Source organism: Prionailurus viverrinus, chromosome C2, assembly GCF_022837055.1.
Source record: "Prionailurus viverrinus isolate Anna chromosome C2, UM_Priviv_1.0, whole genome shotgun sequence".
NCBI classification, from domain to species: Eukaryota; Metazoa; Chordata; class Mammalia; order Carnivora; family Felidae; genus Prionailurus; species Prionailurus viverrinus.
The window spans coordinates 99,125,426-99,144,539 of NC_062569.1; the positions used below are offsets into that span (position 1 = coordinate 99,125,426).

Consider the following 19,114-nt stretch of genomic DNA (forward strand, 5'->3'; position numbering starts at 1 on the left):
GGCAACTGGGGGAACAAATTCCCCAATCCTGAAGGGGAGATCTGGGTGCACACCACAGCATACACTAAATGCCATTTGGCTCCACTTTCTTTATATGATAAATTCTAGAAACAGCTTCGTCGGGAATCTAGTTGGTCTCTCTTTCTGTGGAAGTTGAGTGGGATGGACTGTAATCTTTGTCAAACCAACTGGTCTTAATGTCAAAATAATTCTCATTGTTGTCTTCTTCCATTATCTATTCTAGATGCCCCTCACTACTGATTAGCACTCTACTGGTCTAGGGACAAATCTGATGGAGTGACCCTGAGGGATATGGTAACTTTCTCAGACCATGGCTGCTACACTTATCCATATATTGGCAAAATTAAACAAAGGAAGACAAAGAGACACTTTAGTGGACCATACAGGCACCAAATGTATTCTTCCCTGTCCTCATTGTGTAACAACATCCTTAACTTCTCCTTATCAGGATTCAGTTATCTTTGCCAGGATGCTCCATCTCTTATCTGTTGGTCTCCCGGCACAAGGAGCTCCAAATGACTAGGTGAAAGACATAACTTAAAGCTTAATGGGATTTTCATCCCCTACTAGACATATTTCTCCTTTAAGAGCAAGGATCTTTACCTCAAAAAGTTAAACATAGCATTACTTCATGATCCAGCAATTTCACTCTGGTGTATATCCCAAAGAATTGAAAACAAGTCTTAAAAAAAAAAAAAAAAAAAAAAAAAACTTGCGTAGAAATGTTCATAGCAACACTACTCATAATAGCCAAAAATTTGGAAAGAATCCAAATGGCCATCAACACACAAATGCATAAATGAATTGTGGTATATCCACACAATGGAATGTTATTCAGCCATGAAAAGGAATGAAGTACTGGTAATGCTACAATGTAGATGAACCTCAAAAACAATATGCTAAGTGGAAGAAGCCAGACACAAAAGGTCACATATTTTATGATATCTAGAATAGTTAAATCCATAGAGATAAAAATAGATCGGTGGTTTCCAAAGGTGGGTGAAGAGGGTATGGGGACTAACTGCTTAATGGATGTATGATTTCTTTCAGAGTGATGAAAATGTTTGGAACTAGACAGAAAAAGTGTTCACAACAGATAGAGGTACTAAATGCCACTGAATTGCTCACTTTGAAATGGTAAATTTTATGTTATGTGAATTTGACCTTCATATTTTTTTTAATTTAAAACATATAAAAAAGAACAGGACCTAGAGGCTCCATGTTCTTTGATTGGAAGACTCAACATTGTTTAGATGGCAATTATCTCTAAATTGATCTATGTATGTAATGCAATCCTTCTCAAAAGTCCAACAGATCTTTTTTTTTTCTCCCAGAAACTTATAAGCAGATTGTGAAATTTATATGGGAATGCAAACAATCCAGAGCAGCTAAAATAATGTTTGAAAAGAAGGACAAAGTTGGAGAATGTTTACTTTCCAATTTCAAAACTTACTAAAAAGCTACAGTTATCAAGAGTATGGAATTGGCATAGTATAGTTATATAGATCAATGGAACAGAATCAAAAGTCTAAAAACAAATCCTTTTGATTTTCCATTGAGGAAAGGAGAGCCTTTTAAACAAATAGTGCTAGGATAATTAGATACTTACATGCAAAAACAAATTTAGGCCCAACCTCATGCTATACCCAAAAATTAATTCAAAATGGATTATAAAATTAAATATAAGAGCTAAACAATAAAACTTTAAAAAGGAAATGTAGGTAGGAATCTTTGAGACCTTAACATAGGGAAAGATTTTTTATTTTATTTTATTTATTTATTTATTTATTTAAAAAAATTTTTTTTTCAACGTTTATTTATTTTTGGGACAGAGAGAGACAGAGCATGAACGGGGGAGGGGCAGAGAGAGAGGGAGACACAGAATCGGAAACAGGCTCCAGGCTCTGAGCCATCAGCCCAGAGCCCGACGCGGGGCCCGAACCCACGGACCGCGGAATCGTGACCTGGCTGAAGTCGGACGCTTAACCGACTGCGCCACCCAGGCGCCCCGGAAAAGATTTTTTAGATATGACGTTACAAACACCATAAAAAAGAAAGAAAAGGTAAATGGGACTTATGAAAACTCAAAACTTTGCATGTCATAGACACCATTTAGAAACAATAAGACTGGCTTGCAAAATATTTGCAAGACACATATCTGATAAAGGACTGTATCCAGAATATAAAGAGGATGCCTGGTTGGTTCAGGTGGCTCAGCATGTGACTCTTGATCTCAGTCAGGGTTGTGAGTTCCACACTGGGGCATAGAGTTTACTTAAAAAAAAAAAAAAAATGTACAAAGAACTTTTACAATTCAGTAAGACAATTCAATCACCTAACCCCACCCCCCAAAAAAGGCTTAATATGTTAATGGACATTTTAGTAAAAAAGATTTAAAAATTACCTATAGACACATAAAAAAGATGATCATTATTAGTCATCAAAGAATGGCTACAAAAAAAAAAAGATAATAACAAATGTTAGAGAGTGGGTAGAGAAATGGGGATCCTTATACATTGCTGATGAGAATGTAAAATGATGCAGTCACTTTGGAAAATGTTTTGACAGTCCTTAAAAAGTTAAACATAGATTTACCATATCATCTGGTGATTCTGCTCCTGGACATCTACCCAAAAGAAATGAAAACAAATATTCACACAATGACCTGCACATTACTGTTCTTTACAGCATTATTCATAATAGCCAAAAGTTGGAAATAACCCAAATGTCCTTCAATTAGTGAATGGATAGACAAAATGTGGTGTATGAATACAACAAAATACTATTTAACAATGAAAAGTAACAAACTAATGATACATACTATGACACAGATAAATCTCAGAAGCTTTTACTAAGTGGAAGAAGCAAGCAGAAAGAGACTATATATTGTAGGATTCCATTTATATAAAATGTCCAGAAAAGGCAAACTTATACAGAGAGTAGATTAGTGGTTGCCTGGGGCAGAGGGTGGGAATGGGGATTAATAGTAAATGGGCATGAGAATATTATTGGGATAACACAAACATTTTAAAATGGATTTATTGTGATGGTTGTACAACTTCGTAAACTTACTAAAAAACATTGAATTATGCACTTGAAGTGGGTGAATTACATGCTATGTAAAATATGCCTCAATAAAGTTACTTAAAAAAAAAAAAAGAAGAGCAAGGACCTCTAAATCTGCAGAGTCCAGAAGCACAGAGACAAGAAGTACAAAATTTCCCTGACCCTCAAGTGTGTCAGGGAAAATAACATTAGGCGGGGGCACTTCTACTTCCATTTTTTGTTTCCTAGATCCATGCATTCCACTGATGGGGTCAGCACCATTAATGGTCTTTGATTTAGAGTGTATCTTGTGTCTGAAGGCTGGTGCTCCATCATCAGAATATCAGCTCCAAGAAGATGCTTCAGCTGTGCATGCAAAAAGCTATTGCACATTCCATTAGGCCAGCAGCTTCGGGGAGGTGTAATATGTAAAAGAAGCAGTGGATCTCATTGTTATGTGCACATGGCCATACCTCCATTGATATAAACAATTATCTTGGTCTGATGCAATTCTATTCCAGTGGATTAAATGCTACATAAGCACTGTCTGGCTAAGGTTGTCTGAGTAGGAAGGAGAAGTCCATATTGGAATATTAGTTGATTCCAGTCAATTTCTATCAGGATGAATCACACTGTGGAAGTGCCTATTGTATGTAACTTGCCATTAAGAAGCTGGTTGATCTTTTCAAGAGTTGGAGCCTTTTTGGGAGCTCAGTGCAGGTGTCTGTTACTAGGAAGCTGGATATTCAGTAGCAGCAGTAATTAGATAAGCCTTGGCAACTGGGAGCCCATGTTTTGAGGCCACACATAACCTTCTCCCTTGCCACCATTTCTCAGGCCATGTTTGTTGTATTTGTCCCTTACCACTGATATTGAGCAAGGGAGTATTCTTTAAGGTCTGTTTCTTCTTCTTCTTTTTAATGTTTATTTATTTTGAGAGAGAGAGAGCAAGCAGGGGAAGGGTAGAGAGAGGGAGAGAGAATCCCAGGCAGACTCCACACTGTCAGTGCAGAGTCAGACAGGGTTTGGTCTCACAAATGCTGAGATTATGACCTAAGCCAATATCAAGAGTCAGATGTCTAAATGACTGAGCCACCCAGGCGCCCTGGGCAAGGGAGTATTCTTTTCTGTCTCCATTATGTAAGAGCAGAACTACCTTCTCCTGATGATCAAGATCAAGTAGCCTTTCTAGGATGGTGAGTCCATTTCTTACCTGCTCATCCCTTAATGTGCCTACTGTGCCAGCATTGATAGAAGTTGGCTGGCATCGACTAGCTAAGACATTCTGTTTCCTAGGTTGTGTAGAGTTAACTGTCCAAGTCATTCATTACTGCCCTTTAGTGATATATATTATTACCTCAAAATATTTCTCTTGACAGGCATGCTGCCTGAGGCTTTGTCCACTAGGAAGAATTCCTTTCATCCCTATCTTTCAGAGACATCCCTGAGTGGAGCTGCACCCATGAAGTACAGCAATAGTCTACTTAGTTTTTCAACCACATATTGATCTTACCTATTCATAAACCAAATTCAGCTTTTCCTCTCACCCCATGGTACCCATAAATACGAGCTAAGGGTGAGGTATCAGTGCAAGGGTGGTGAGTGACATAGAAGTCTGGGCCACCAATCATGCAGTTTATTATTTATCTTTGGCTATGCTCATACTTGATCCCAGATGTACAACTTTTTTTCCTTTTGATTGTTGTTGGGGTCTGACAAAACTTATGATGGGTAGTTCTGGCTGCATAAACACTTGATATCACATCATCAGCTTCTCTGTTTCTACCAAGAACCAGTAGCACACCAAGAGTTATTTTTTGAAAGGTATATAGTACCCTGCTACAGGTAGCTTGGCTCACTTCTGAATCTTAGGGGTCTTTTTGGATTTTCCTGTTAAGGCTTGCCATAAAATCTACAGGGTATTTTTTCTTACCAATGATATTTCCTATACCATAGGCTTTACCAGGTCATGACCCAAGTCACTCTGATTCAATTGTAACAAGGGCTTTAGAAGATCACATATGGTTTTCTGGATCTGAGATGGCCCTTCAGATTTTTCCCACCCTTAGGTACATGGGCCTTTGTATACCCATATTGATCAAGTGTGTAAAGCAGCTATCTCCAAGGAGGAGGCCCAACTTGGGAAGTGAGGGACAGAGCTCTCTTCGGCTGAGGACCATGTCTGGAGAGGGATTCAGCTGAAAACCACTGGCCATTAGCCACCAATACACCCCACAACTGGGGCAACTGTTGCCTTAGCTTTGAAAGGGAAATCTAGGCAGCAGAGAATAGCATCCACTATCCATGCTCACCTAAAGTTCCCAGATGTCTTCCATTAAAGTCTTGAACTTCTGTGTCCTAATATGTGTCCTAGATTTTTGGAGCCAGTACTGGACCTTGTATTTGTCCTTTATTCAACTTGTTGCTTTTATCATAGCATTCCAGCATGTGAAGTCACTTTGAATTTTAACTCTATCTTCTGTCTTAGACTGGCTTTGAAGGTATCAAAGGGGATGACGTCAAGTTATTTATTAAACAAATGAGGCTTCAATCCTCAGAGCCAAACAATGTTTGTAGGACTTGCATAGGTTATAACCACGCTTTCAACAGTCCACAAATATACTTGCAGTTGTTGTGTCCAGCCCCAAGTTAGTTTTATATCAAGGACACTATAAAAATATCTGTAAAATGTTTTGTTGAAATCAGCATATGCCATTGTATCAGTTACAATTTCTTTGCCCCAACTGGCAGAAAACCCGGTCTCAAATTGCCTTAATTAGAAAGTTTACTGCTACCACTTAGGAAGAACACTATAGGTAGTATGAGCTTCAGGTTGGCAGATTCAGTGGCTTATCAATGTCATCATTGATTTAGGTTCTTTCTAGCTCACCTCTCTGCTAAACTCCGAGTACAGGTATCCTTTGCTTTTTGAAAGTTCAAGTTACGCCACTTTGCTTTTACAAAGACCTACGTTAGTACCTATTTTTTCTAACAAAAGAAATCCAAAAAGGATTTTCTCTTTTATGAAAATAGGTGAAAAGCGAAAATAGCATTCAGAGTTTGTGTTGCAACCAGCCATTATAGAGGCTGCAGGCATTCAGAGTCACCAGAGTGACCCCACCAAGCTCCTTCCCCAGGAACTACATGTAGCATCTCAGCATCAAGCTGTCAGAGCTTTGAACTGTGTCTGTGAGCATCTGTGCTTTATCTTGATTTGTTTTGTGTATCTGCTAGCAAGGTGTGTCCTAAGATATCAGAAAGGGCCTGAGAGGTTATTTTGGTGGTCTGGGAATGCTCAAATAATTTTCCATATAAATTAATGGTAATTGATTCTTCACTTTACTCCATTTCGGCTTACAAAAGGTTTCATAGGAGCACTCCCACTTTCACATACAGGGGAAACCTGTACTGGCTTTGTGCTCAAGCTGGCTCCTCATCCCCTACCTCATGAGTACAAGGTAATGATGGGGCAGTTCCAGGAGTCCTATCCAACACAACAATGTCTGCCAGCAGCAGAACCACCCTTCTCTTGGTGTCATTTCTTTGCCTGTTACCCCCAGCAGACTTCCCCTTGTGTCTTCCTAATGAGGATTAAGTCACTGTTGCACTCTGCAATGTATCCTGGCAAAGGGAATGTAATACCATGATTGGCTTCACCTTATGCTAATCATTTGCAGTAGAATGGATGTCAGGGCTCACCGATCCATAGTTGGTAGAATCTAATGTGTTCCCCTTTGTAAAAAGCCTTCAGCCTTCAGGCACTTCTTCCATTAGCTGTACTCACCAATAGATTACTGATAAAGGCTCTGAGAACCCCTTTATTATTTCACATTATTTCAATTTCCTGGCATATAATTCCTCTGGCTCTAGAAACTTAAATCCACTTTATTTTTTAAATTTTTTTTTTTTTTTATTTTAACGTTTTTATTTTTGGGACAGAGAGAGACAGAGCATGAACAGGGGAGGGGCAGAGAGAGAGGGAGACAAGAATCGGAAACAGGCTCCAGGCTCTGAGCCATCAGCCCAGAGCCCGACGCGGGGCTCGAACTCCCGGACCGCGAGATCGTGACCTGGCTGAAGTCGGCCGCTTAACCGACTGCGCCACCCAGGCGCCCCTAAATCCACTTTAGAAAGGTTCCCTGTTTTCTTCCTTTCTCGACTCTGTGGGACTTCAATTCTCATTGCACCTTCTTTTCAAAATTGAAGGTGGTATATCCTACTGTCCCTTTTCTCTGGCCCCTGCATCTAAAAATTGGTTTTCATTTTCCCTAGGTGCCCTTGAGAGCCAGGCTGAGTTTCATCTTCTATTTTTATAAGAAATCAACTCACACTAAGCAATTAATAAGTTTTAGTGGAATTTACTCAACATCTGAGCAGATTGTGGAAGAGGGAAGAGACAGATCACTGTCTTCCTGGCTTTGTCCCTCTCCTGTGTCTTCTCCTGCCCACCTTTCTACCAAATCTGGCCTGGAGACCCCCACATCTCCTGTCTTTGATGACTAAACCCTGGGAATCTCCATTCCTTGCCCAGGTGGGCTAATATCAATACCCTCTTTCCACACTGTCTCTCTAAGAAAAATCCAATTTCCTGTGTCTTTTTGCACCTTGGAAAAGAAGCAAAGTAAATAATTGAAAAACATAAGAACTACCTAACTTCTGTTAACACTGCACAACCTCACTTACTCAAAGAACAAGTTGCCCCATGTTTGTTCTCTCAACTCTAAGCAAAGCTTTTACATCCTTATAGCAGCCTTTAGCACTTTTGTAAAGCTAGGTTTATTCCTGACTTTAGCCTCCTTTTTTTTCATTCTTGAAGGTGTATGATAGTCTTTTGTGTTCAAGCTTATCTATAATCCCCTCTGTCTTTTGTTCATATACCTTTTAAAAAACCTGAGCTCTGCAGAGAGCTCCCTGTACAACCACCTCCTTCTTTAGATGGCTCCCCCTTTATCTGTGGATTATTTCCTATTATATTATATAATCAGGATTTTATTGTTTAAATCTCCTACCTCCCCCAAGTCATATTCCTTTCTAAATTCTCACATCATAGAATCACACCTGTGGTAAATACTCTTTTGAAGTGAAGAGTTAATTTGTAATGCAAATAATTACCTCTTTATTTATCTCATTTTCAAGTAGGAATTTTCATATATCAAATTTTCATAAAGACAAATTAGGGGCAAATTATTTCACACCTTTTTCCTTCTCTGTCACTTATTCTCCCTCCCCCTCCTACTTTCCTCTTGTCCTTTTCCCCTCTGGTTGTTTTCCTGCTTCCTTCCAGGATGCTTGCAAGCCTCTTGGGCTTTTCTCCCAGATTCTGCTTTTGTTGAACTGAAATGCTTTCTGTTCATGTATTGGAGCAAGCCTTTGTCAGTACCAGGAAAACTCACCTACCACTGCTTCCAGAGAAGTCCATGAGTGGAGCCAAATGAAGAAAGCACTTGTAGAGAGAACTGGCTGTCCCTGTCTGTAACCCCTGACTACTGGGGATTTCCATTTCCTAATGTACCTGCTTCTATAAACTTCAATTAAAGTCCACCTTCTTCTGCTGACAAACTCTAAAGAGTAAATCTTTCCATGTCTCAGCTGCTTGAGGAGTAAGATGAGGGCAATGACCTCTGTCCTGTCTACTTTAGAGAATTGTTGGGGGGAAAATCATGGGTAAGAAAATTTAAATTGGAAAGCGTGATCTATCTATAAAAGAGTATCTACTACTTGTGCTTAATCATTGATATGTTGCCTGAAAATATCAAGGATGAGATCCTGGGTGTGAAACTGAGTAGAAATCAAGTGTCATAAGGGAAGATTTTGAGCAAAAAACATTGAGCACTGAGTTTTGTTTTTTGTTTTTATTTTTTTAAATGTTTATTTTTGGGAGACAGAGAGACAAGTGCAAGCAGGGGAGGGGCAGAGAGAGAGGGAGACACAGAATCTGAAGTAGGTTCCAGGCTCTGAGCTGTCAGCACAGAGCCTGATGCAGGGCTCTAACCCACAAAGCACAGGATCATGACCTGGGCCAAAGTTGTACACTTAACCAACCGAGCCACCTAGGCACCCCAAGCAATGAGTTTTTTAACTCAAGAATTGCCCTGTCCCCACAAAGATGGGAATTGAGAAAAGACTGAAGAAATAGGAGTGCTTCATGAGATAACAATGTGCCAATCCTGTTAGATGATTTACTTCACTTTTGAAAATATTATAAAGACAAACCTGTCTAGAAGACTGAGATAGAGAGAGGGGAGTGGAGATAAGGGCAAGGTTTGCTCAGGATTTGCAAAGGGAGGTAAAAGTGAGGGAGCAAAGTTCCTATGAGATAAGGGAAGTTGTTCTAATAGAGTAGAAATAGAAAGAAGGAAAATATCTTTATCAAGTGAAAATTAAATGATGGTTTAGAAACAAGAAAGAGTAGCTCTGAGAAATGTTAGTAAGAAAGAAAGAATTCAGTGACAACGCTAGAGAAAAGCTAGAAAATTAGGAGTGTATCCTTTCAATGAAGAAGAAAACAAAAGCTTGCCTGGTAACTCCATCCCACCAATCTCCACCCACATCTATCACCATTGCCTTCAAACCTTTACCAGGTTTTACACTGGGAAATGTAGGATAAATTTCAAAGTTTTTATATTATTTGTTTACTTTTATCTATTGATGAGCAACATCATAGGGGTAGAAATGGGAATGTGTGTTTTAATTCCTGTCAAGGGAAAAAAAACCCAAAAACATAAGGAGGACAAATAAACAATTGGTTCTTGTTGTGTTGCCCTAGTAGTTATACAAACAGAACGCTACTCGCTGTTTTACCTTTGATTTTTGAAGTTCTAATGTGGGCCAGAAGTTGTTCTGGAGCCCAGAGATAGAATGATGAGTGATACAAGTGTGCTCTCTGGTTTCATGGGACTTATAGCTTGGTAGGAGAAAGATATATTAAATAAAGATGTATACACATGAGGGTATAATTACAAGTTGGGGTAAATACTCTAAAAGAAGCAAGGACACTTTTATGAGCAAGAATAATAGGGGAAACTAACCTTCTATAGTTTGAAGGGCCAGGGAAGGCCAATCTGAAGAAGGAATGCATAGAAAATCCTCTAGGATAGAAATAAATTTTCCATGGGGGTGCCTGGGTGGCTCAGGAGGTTAAGCGTCTGACTTTGGTTCAGGTCATGATCTCACATTGGTGATTTCGAGCCCCACATTGGGCTCTGTGCTGACAGTTCAGAGCCTGGAGCTTGCTTTGGGTTCTGTGTCTCCCTCTCTCTCTGCCCCTCCTCTGCTTGCACTCTGTCTCTCAAAAATTCAAATAAAACATTAAAAAAATAAAAGAAATAAGTTTCAATGAAATGAGTCTGGGGCAGATTGTTCCATGCAAAGCAAAGAACACATGTGAAGGTCCCAGAAGGGGAAAAAAACACTTGTGAGTTCAAGCTTTAAAAGAAGCTCTGAAGGAAGGCTAGGGTGTCAAGAGCTGTGCTGTCCAATCCCATAGTCACTGGCCATATATGGCTATTTAAATTTAAATTAGTTGAAATTAAGTAAAATTAAAAATCCAGTTCCTCATTGCCCTAGGAACGTTTTTAGTACTCAATAACCACATGAGGCCAGTGGTCACTCTGTAAACACCACACATTAGAACATTCCCATCAACACAGAAAATTCTATTGGAAAGCATTGGTGTAGAGCAGATGTAGAGATTTAGAAAATATTTTAAATAATATTTACATGGAATTTTCATAACATGGGAACATTTTTATGATAAATGAAAGTTTGAGGTTTTTTTTTTAATGTTTATCTATTTGAGAGAGAGAGAGAGCGAGCTCATGTGTGCACCCTCATGAAAGGGGCATAGAGAGAGGGAGAGAGAATCCCAAGCATGCTCCGTGCTGTCAGTGCAGATCCCAATGTGGGTTTCGATCCCATGATCCACGAGATCATGACCTGAGCACAAATCAAGAGTCGGACACTTAACCAACTGAGTCGCCCAGGTGCACAACTTTTCTGATATCAGCTCACATCAGGCAGAAGATTCTGGTAGGAACTCTTAAATGGTCATTTTAACAGATTGCTAGAGGCTGAGTATGAACTACTGTGAGAATGAGAGACTCCAAGGGCCCACTGTATTGGGAGGCCCACACCAGCTTCTCATGATGAAGAGCCAAGATGGGGTGCCTGAGTGGCTCAGTCAGTTAAGCATTTTCCTCAATTTCAGCTCAAGTCATGTTGTCATGGTTTGTGAGAAAGAGTCCCATGTCAGGCTCTGCCCTGTCAGCACGGAGCCTACTTGGGATTCTCTCTCTCTCTCTCTCTCTCTCTCTCTCCCTCTCCCTCTGTCCCTCCCTTTCTCTCTCTCTTCCTCTCAAAATAAACAAATAAACATTTTTTTAAGTAAAAGAAAAAACTCTTCAGTCTCTTGCAGGGGGAGGGGAAATAAAACCATTTTGAAATATCCTAAGTATTCTTCATAGCAAAGGCCTATATTACAGAGGAAAGATATTTTACCAGAGTCTTATATTACCTCATGGGAAGGATCATTACCCAAATTCAGCCTTCTCTAGGCTTTCTGCCTCACCTAAGGGCCAGGGAGGCAGGAATAAGAAAACTAAGAAACACTTCTGAAAGTCACAGGTCAGGGACACAGCCCCACTAACAGACTGCGATTTAGTGATAAGATTATAGAATGCTTCCCCTCCCACACATCTTACTGCCATATCATCAGGGCTCCAATGTAAGAACTGGATTATAGCTGAAAGAGCTGCAAGGCACAGACTGTATTTAAGAAGGAACTCTTAAGGAAACCCAAAACAACAGTGGGGAAAAAACAAAGGTACTAAAAGAATTTGAAGCTTTCAATACCTACAGCTATAACAAACATTACATACAGCCCTACTCCTAGTCAGACTAACATAAAGCCTCACGCTAAAGATCTACTTACCTGAGTTCTTATTATCTGATACATCATTTCTGGATTTCAACAAAAAATTACAAAGTATCTGAGGGGGCAAGAAAAAAGCATAGCCTGAAGAAAAAAAGTAAGCACCAGCTATGACAGATTTTCAAGTTATCAGACAGAGTATTTAAAATAAGTATGATTGATATATTATAGATTCTAATGGGGAAAGTAGACAAGGTGCAAAAGCAGATGGGAGAGATGAAACAGATTAAAACTCTAAGAAAAAATAAAAAAGAAATGCTATAAATAAAAAAACACAAATATAGACATGAAGAATACATTTGATGGACTCATCAGCAAACTGGACATGGTCAAGGAAAGAATCAGTGAGTTTGAAGTTGTGTCAGTAGAAACTTCCCCAACTGAAATGCAAAGAACAAACAGAATAAAAACAAAAAACCCCAGAATATTCAAGAACTATGGCATAATTTCAAAAAGTGTTACATATCAGTAATTGGAATACCAGAAGGAGAAGATTAAATGGAGCTAAAGAAATATTTGAAGTAACAATGAAGAAGAATTGTCCAAAATTAATGACAGGCATCAAAACACAGATCCAGGAAGCTCAGAGAACATTGAACAGGATACATATTAAAAAATAATAATAAATAAATAAATCTAGGAACATCATATTCAAACTGCAGAAAACCAATGACAAAGAAGGAAGAAAAAAGCCTTGAAGGAAGCCAGAGGGGAAAAAAAACAACTTAATTGTAGAGCACAAGGATAAGAATTATGACAAACTTCTTCAGAAACTAGGCAAGCAACAAGAGAATGGAATGGAACATTTAAAAATATTGAGAGGGAAAAAAAAACAACTCACTCTTATCTGGATTAAATATTCATGAAAATAAGCAACCCCTAAAAAGAGAGTGAAGAGAGTTAATTTAACCACAGAGAGGAGTCATTTCAAGTGACTTCAAAAACACGGTAATTTGACCATACCTCTCTAAGACATGTATATCTCCAAGAGCATGAAGAGTTATAAAGAACCTTTATATGGTTATGAGATATCGCATTGTTAGTAATAATATTTGAAATTGTTATTCTGACACTATGACATATGTCTGTGTGTGGATGAAGCAAAATAAGTGTTAGGCTGATGCCATCAGGACCTAAGTTTTTAGTGTAAAGAGATACAAATATAAAATACAAAAGTTCTGTAAAAACATCATAGTCTAAATTTGAATTTGAACACACAATGTATTTTCTCTTTTTAAAAAATATGTATTTCTTTGCTCTTTCCACTAAAGTACTTAGAAGCAACGACCATAAATTTAGCAATAAATACTGCTAGAACCCAGATTATGGTCTCTGAAAAAAACACTTTCCAATAAAAGGAATCAGAACTTATTTGGAAAGTAATTAATTCCAGGTTGGGGGGCAGGAAATTTAAAATGTGATCCTGGAACATCTTATTATACCAGCAAGAAAAAAATAAAAAAAAGATTGGGGTTGTGTCAGAAGGACTCAGAAGCTTGCATGATGGTCCCCGTCCCTCCAGTGGTCAAAGCGCAAACAATTTGAGCATCAAAAAATAAATAAATAAATAACTGTAATGGTTTTTAAAACAATAAATGGTTAAAATCCATGAGTTCATTATGATACTTAAAACATAATTTTTTTTTTTTTTCAAATCCTCATTGGCTACTTTTAAAGGAGGCCAAAAAACCAACTCGTTCTTTTGACAACTGGTAAACACAGGAAAGAATTTTTCATCTCCTATAATTTGAACTTCAGTATAACTAAATCTTTGATGAAGGAAAGTATTTTTTAATAGAAATATTCCTACTTAAAAGCAGAAGGAACAATGGATTGTCTTAGTCAACTTGGGCTGCTAAACCAAAATATCATAGTCTGGGTGGCATGAAAAATAAACACTGATTTCTCCCAGTTCTGTAGGCTGGCGGTGCCAGGACCTCAGGTCCTGGTGAGAGCTTTCCTCCTGGTTTGCAGATGGCCACTTTCTTGCTGTATCCTCACAGAGTAGAAAGAGAAAGCTAAGTTTTCTGGTTTCTTCTTATAAGGGCACTAATCCCACATAAGGACTCTATTGTGATCTCATCCAAACCTAATTATTTCCCAAAGACCCACCTCCAAATACCATCACACTGAGGTTAGGGTTTAACAAGAATTTGGGGGTGGGGGAACGCAAACATTCAGTCAACAGCACCCTCTAATGAAAGAGTGGATCTGAAAAAATTGAACTACTGTATGAGCCAGCAATTGCACTACTAGCTATTTATCCAAAGGATACAAAATGCTGATTTGAAGAGACACATGCACCCCAATGTTTATAGCGGAGCTATCAACAATAGCCAAATTATGGAAAGAGCCCAAATGTCCATCAACTGCTGAATGGATAAAGAAGATGTGGTACATATATATAATGGAATATTACTCAGCAATCAGAAAGAATAAAATCTTGCCATTTGCAACAACGTGGATCGAACTAGAGGGTACTATGGTAAGCCAAATAAGTCAGGCAGACAAATATCATATGATTTCATTCATATGTGGAATTTAAAAAACACAACAGGTGAACATAGGGGAAGGGAAGGAAAAATAAGATAAAAACAGAGGGAGGCAAACCATAAGAGACTCTTAAATACAGAGAACAAATTGAGGGTTGCTGGAGGAGAGGTGGGTGAGGGGATGGGCTAAATGGATGATGGGCATTAAGGAGGGCACTTGTTGGGATAAGCACTGGGTTTTATATGTAAGTGATGAATCACTGGGTTCTACTCCTGAAAGCAATGCTAACTTGAATTTAAATAAATAAATTTTTAAAAAAGAAGAAAAGAAAGAGTGGATGTGAGAAATGATCATTAGTGGCTGCTCAGACCACTAGGTGAAAAGCTAATGGAGTACTAGACACAGGTGGATCAGGCTGCAATGCTAGAACTACCGATCAATCCGTAACAGGATAAAAAGTGAACCAACCATTATGTGCCTCAACATGAAAGAACAAACCACCACCTCTTATGAAATAGTTCTGCCAAAAAAATCAAACCTGAACCTGATTAAGCCTCTAGATCAGCACTATCCGACAGAAATACAATGTAAACCACACAGGTAATTTAAAATTTTCTACTAGCCACATCTAAAATGTAAAAATAAATACATGAAATTAATTTTAATGCCATATTTTAGTTATCCCAATATATAAAAGTATTATTATTGAAACATATCAATGTAAAAATTATTAATGTTTAACACCTTTTTTATGTGTTAAGTTTCTAAAATCTGTTGTATATTTTACACTTGCATATCACAATTTTGACTAGCCACACTTCAAGCAGTCAGTAGCTACATGGATGCTGATTCAAACAAACCAACTGTAAAAAATTACGAGATGATGGAGGAGATTTTAATACTGTCTAGGTATTTGGTTATAGTAAGGTACTATTAATTTTTAAGTGAAATAATAGTACTGTGTTTACATTTTTAAAGAGTCCTTATCTTTTATTTATTTTTAATGTTTATTTATTTTTGAGAAAGAGAGAGAGTGTGTGTGTATGAATGGGGGAAGGGCAAAGATAAGGGGACAGAGGATCCCAACCAGGCTCTGCGCTGACAGCGGGGAGCCTAATGTGAGGCTCAGATTCACGAACCGCAAGATCATGACCTGAACCGAAGCCAAACGTTCAACCGACTGGGCCATCCAGGTGCCCCTAGAGTCCTTATCTTTTAAAGATACATATTGAAATATTTACAAATGAAACTAATCTAGGTGGGAGTAAGGGGAACAGATAAGAATAGAAAACACAAGACTGGCCATGAACTGACTGGCTACCACTAAAAAAATGGCACCAGTTTGCTGTCTAATGTTACTGTCAAAGAATGGAGAGGGTCTTGTTTACTGAACTCACTGCAAAGGAGATACTGGAGATAGGCTGAAATTGATTAATACATCAATCACTTCTGACTCCAGGAGTGGTAGGACTGTGGCTGCAACACACCCCCTAGCTCTGGAGCAGACACCCAATTGTTGGCCAGTCTCCCCTGTGTTCCCACTCTGTATCAATCCCCAGTTGCTGAAGGGGGTGGGGGAGGGGGTAAAGACTGTAAGTCTAAATCTGCTCTATTACATGAAAAAATGAAATTTCAACTGCTTTCTGGGAAAGAAACAAACGTTTCAAATCCAGCTTGAGCCAGTGTTTCTTCGAAAGAAGCCCACAGGAAACAGACCACCTAAAAGCTCCAGAGGAGGTTAAATCTCAGAGGGAGAACACTGGAATTGCTAGTGTCAGCTGGCTACCCCCTCATGGAGCATCACCTTCCTCCAGTGCTACACTTGGCAGGTTCTAGGTTTTGCTTTATCAAAAAAGACAATGCTCTTTTGCTTTTGTATCACTTACACTGCCCACCCTAGTCAGTCAGTAAATTGTGGTTAAGTGAGTCAGTGATAAATAACGGAAGGATAATCAGAGGCAACAGGGCATTGTGGAAAGAACATAGGCAAATCTGGGGGGAGCTCTCAGACCACTTAATTACTGACCTGGAATATTCCTCCCTTGGTAAACTCTATACATCCTTTTTTAAGTTACCAAGTCAATTCTGCTCCCATAAGTAGATTTGCATTCATCAAACTACATGTTCTTATTTTGGTTCAGAAAACATGGTGAGAAAAATTTTCCCACTTTTATACCATGGTGCTTTGTATATCCCACCAGCAAAGTGATTACTGTACTGTTTTGCAATGAAGCATTTCTTTTCTCCAGTAAGCTCTGATTTCAAAAGCAAAAACCCTGACAGTTTCACCTTTGAGTCTCCACCATCTAGCCAATGTGGGATACATAAGCAGGCAATACAGGTTTGTGAAATGAATAGATCGTCCACCAACAAATATCACTGAGCATCTAAACAGGTTTAGACTATGAAATGACAACCTTTTTGCTTTTCTAATCTCCAAATGAACACTCCAAATGTGGCTACGTAGCTAGGATCTTGTTATGGACTTCAGAATCATACAAGGAAACCAGCAGTAAATTATTTTGCAGTCACTTCAACCCGTATACCCACATCCTTTTAAAAACCAGAATTACTTAGCTTGACCTTCTCATGAGACATGGATTTAAATACCTTTTTGTTGTTTTCTAAAATTTAAAGCATATATACAGTGTTATCATTATGAGTACTCATTGATGTACTTTTTGGTCTGAGCTCCCCATACTCGATTTCCAGATACTGCTCCAAAAAGGTTTTGAATAACTGCAGGGTCATTAGAAAAGGTCTCTATTCCCATGATTATCTTCTTAGACATCAAGAATAAATTACATTTTTCAGAATTTTGTTAAAAAAAATCTGGTGACATGGGTCCATAGAAACAGGTTTATTTTGTTTTAAAGATTTTATTTTTAGGCAATCTCTATACCCAATGTGGGGCTGAACTCACAACCCTGAGATCAAGAGTCACATGCTCCACTGACAGAGACAGCCAGGTGTCCCAAAACACATTTAGTAAGAGTAGGCAGGTTATATTGTCTTCATACCCATTGCAGGGGCTTACCCTGGGCCCACACACCAGTGAGGAGGGGGTGAGGGTAGAAATAATAGCACAGGTTTCAGAACCTGATATGCCTGAAATCAGAGTAATTTTAAGCAGTTATTTGACTGTTTCAGCCAAATATAAATAGGGAATCCCTCAAATATAAAAAGGGAATGATTATACTTTTTTTGAGGGATTATGGATTTGTTGGGAGTATTACCAGGGAGACCATGCAAACTGAATTAGTGGGAGTGACCCAGCCACCAGCTCAGAGGCAAACTCACCTCACAGATTTGGTCCATAGTTCTATTCCTTTGAGAATGAATAATAAACATCTCTAACATTTTGATTTATCTACTGATATTGTCATCTAGTGATTGTCCACATTCTCTCATCTCCTAAGACAGTTTTATAGTCTTCTTTTGTAGTTGGGATATGATTTGGTAGATTACTGAAAGATATTAATTTATTGCTATTATGATGCTTGTAGAGTTGGAGTTTCTGGTGGCGTTCTCTGGTCCTTTGTAATCTTTGTTGCTTTTGATATGTATACATATATATATTTTTTTTTTTTTCATCCTTTCTCCCCTCAGAGAGTCCCCCTTAAAATTTCTTGCAGGGCTGGTTTAGTGGTCACAAACGCCTTTCATTTTTGTTTGTCTGGGAAACTTTCTCTCTCCTTCTATTTTGAATGACAGCCTTGCTGGATAAAGAGTTCTTGGCTGCATATTTTTCTGATTCAGCACATTGAATATATCTGCCATTCCTTTCTGGCTTGCCAAGTTTCTTGTAGATAGGTCTGCTGCAAACCTGATCTGTCTTCCCTTGTAGGTTAGGGACTTTTTTTCCCTTGCTGCTTTCATGATTCTCTCCTTACCTGAGTATTTTGTGAATTTGACTATGATATGCCTTGTTGATGGTCGGTTTTTGTTGAATCTAATGGGGGTCCTCTGTACTTCCTGGATTTTGATGTCTGTGTCTTTCCCCAGGTTAGGAAAGTTTTCTGCTATGATTTGCTCACACAACCCTTCTACCCCTATTTCTCTCTCTTCCTCTTCTGGGACCCCTGTGATTCTGATGTTATTCCTTTATAATGAGTCACTGATTTCTCTAATTCTTAAATCGTGCTCTTTTGCCTTCATCTCCCTCTTTTTTTCTGCTCCATTATTCTCCATAAGATTGTCCTCTGTATCGCTGATTCTCTGTTCTGCCTCATCCATCCTTGCTGCCACAGCATCCATCCATGATTGCAGCTCAGTTATAGCATTTTTAATTTCATTCTGACTAGTTTTTACTTCTTTTATCTCTGCAGAAAGGGATTCTAATCTATTTCGACTCCAGCTAGTATTCTTATTATCGTGATTCTAAATTCTGGTTCAGACATCTTGCTTGTATCTGTGTTGGTTAAATCGCTGGCTATTGTTTCTTCATGCTCTTTCTTTTGGGGTGAATTCCTTCATTTCGTCATTTTGAAGGGAGAAAAGGAATTAATGAGGTAGAAAAATTAAAATTAAAAAAATATTAAAATTAAAAAATTAAACACACACACACACACACACACACACACACACACACAAATAGAATAAATGATGCTAGATCCTAGGTGTGTT

At 38.5% G+C, this 19,114-nt stretch overlaps 1 long non-coding RNA gene across 1 annotated transcript in view; it reads left to right on the forward strand.

Annotated features, from left to right (window-relative positions):
* The first annotated feature begins 4,056 nt into the window (after nt 1–4,056).
* LOC125174777 (uncharacterized) overlaps nt 4,057–19,114 on the forward strand; it is a 32,233-nt gene continuing 17,175 nt past the window's right edge. Inside the window, exon 1 of the long non-coding RNA XR_007155555.1 lies at nt 4,057–4,262. This is a non-coding gene — a long non-coding RNA (uncharacterized LOC125174777). The remainder of the gene's footprint in view (nt 4,263–19,114) is intronic.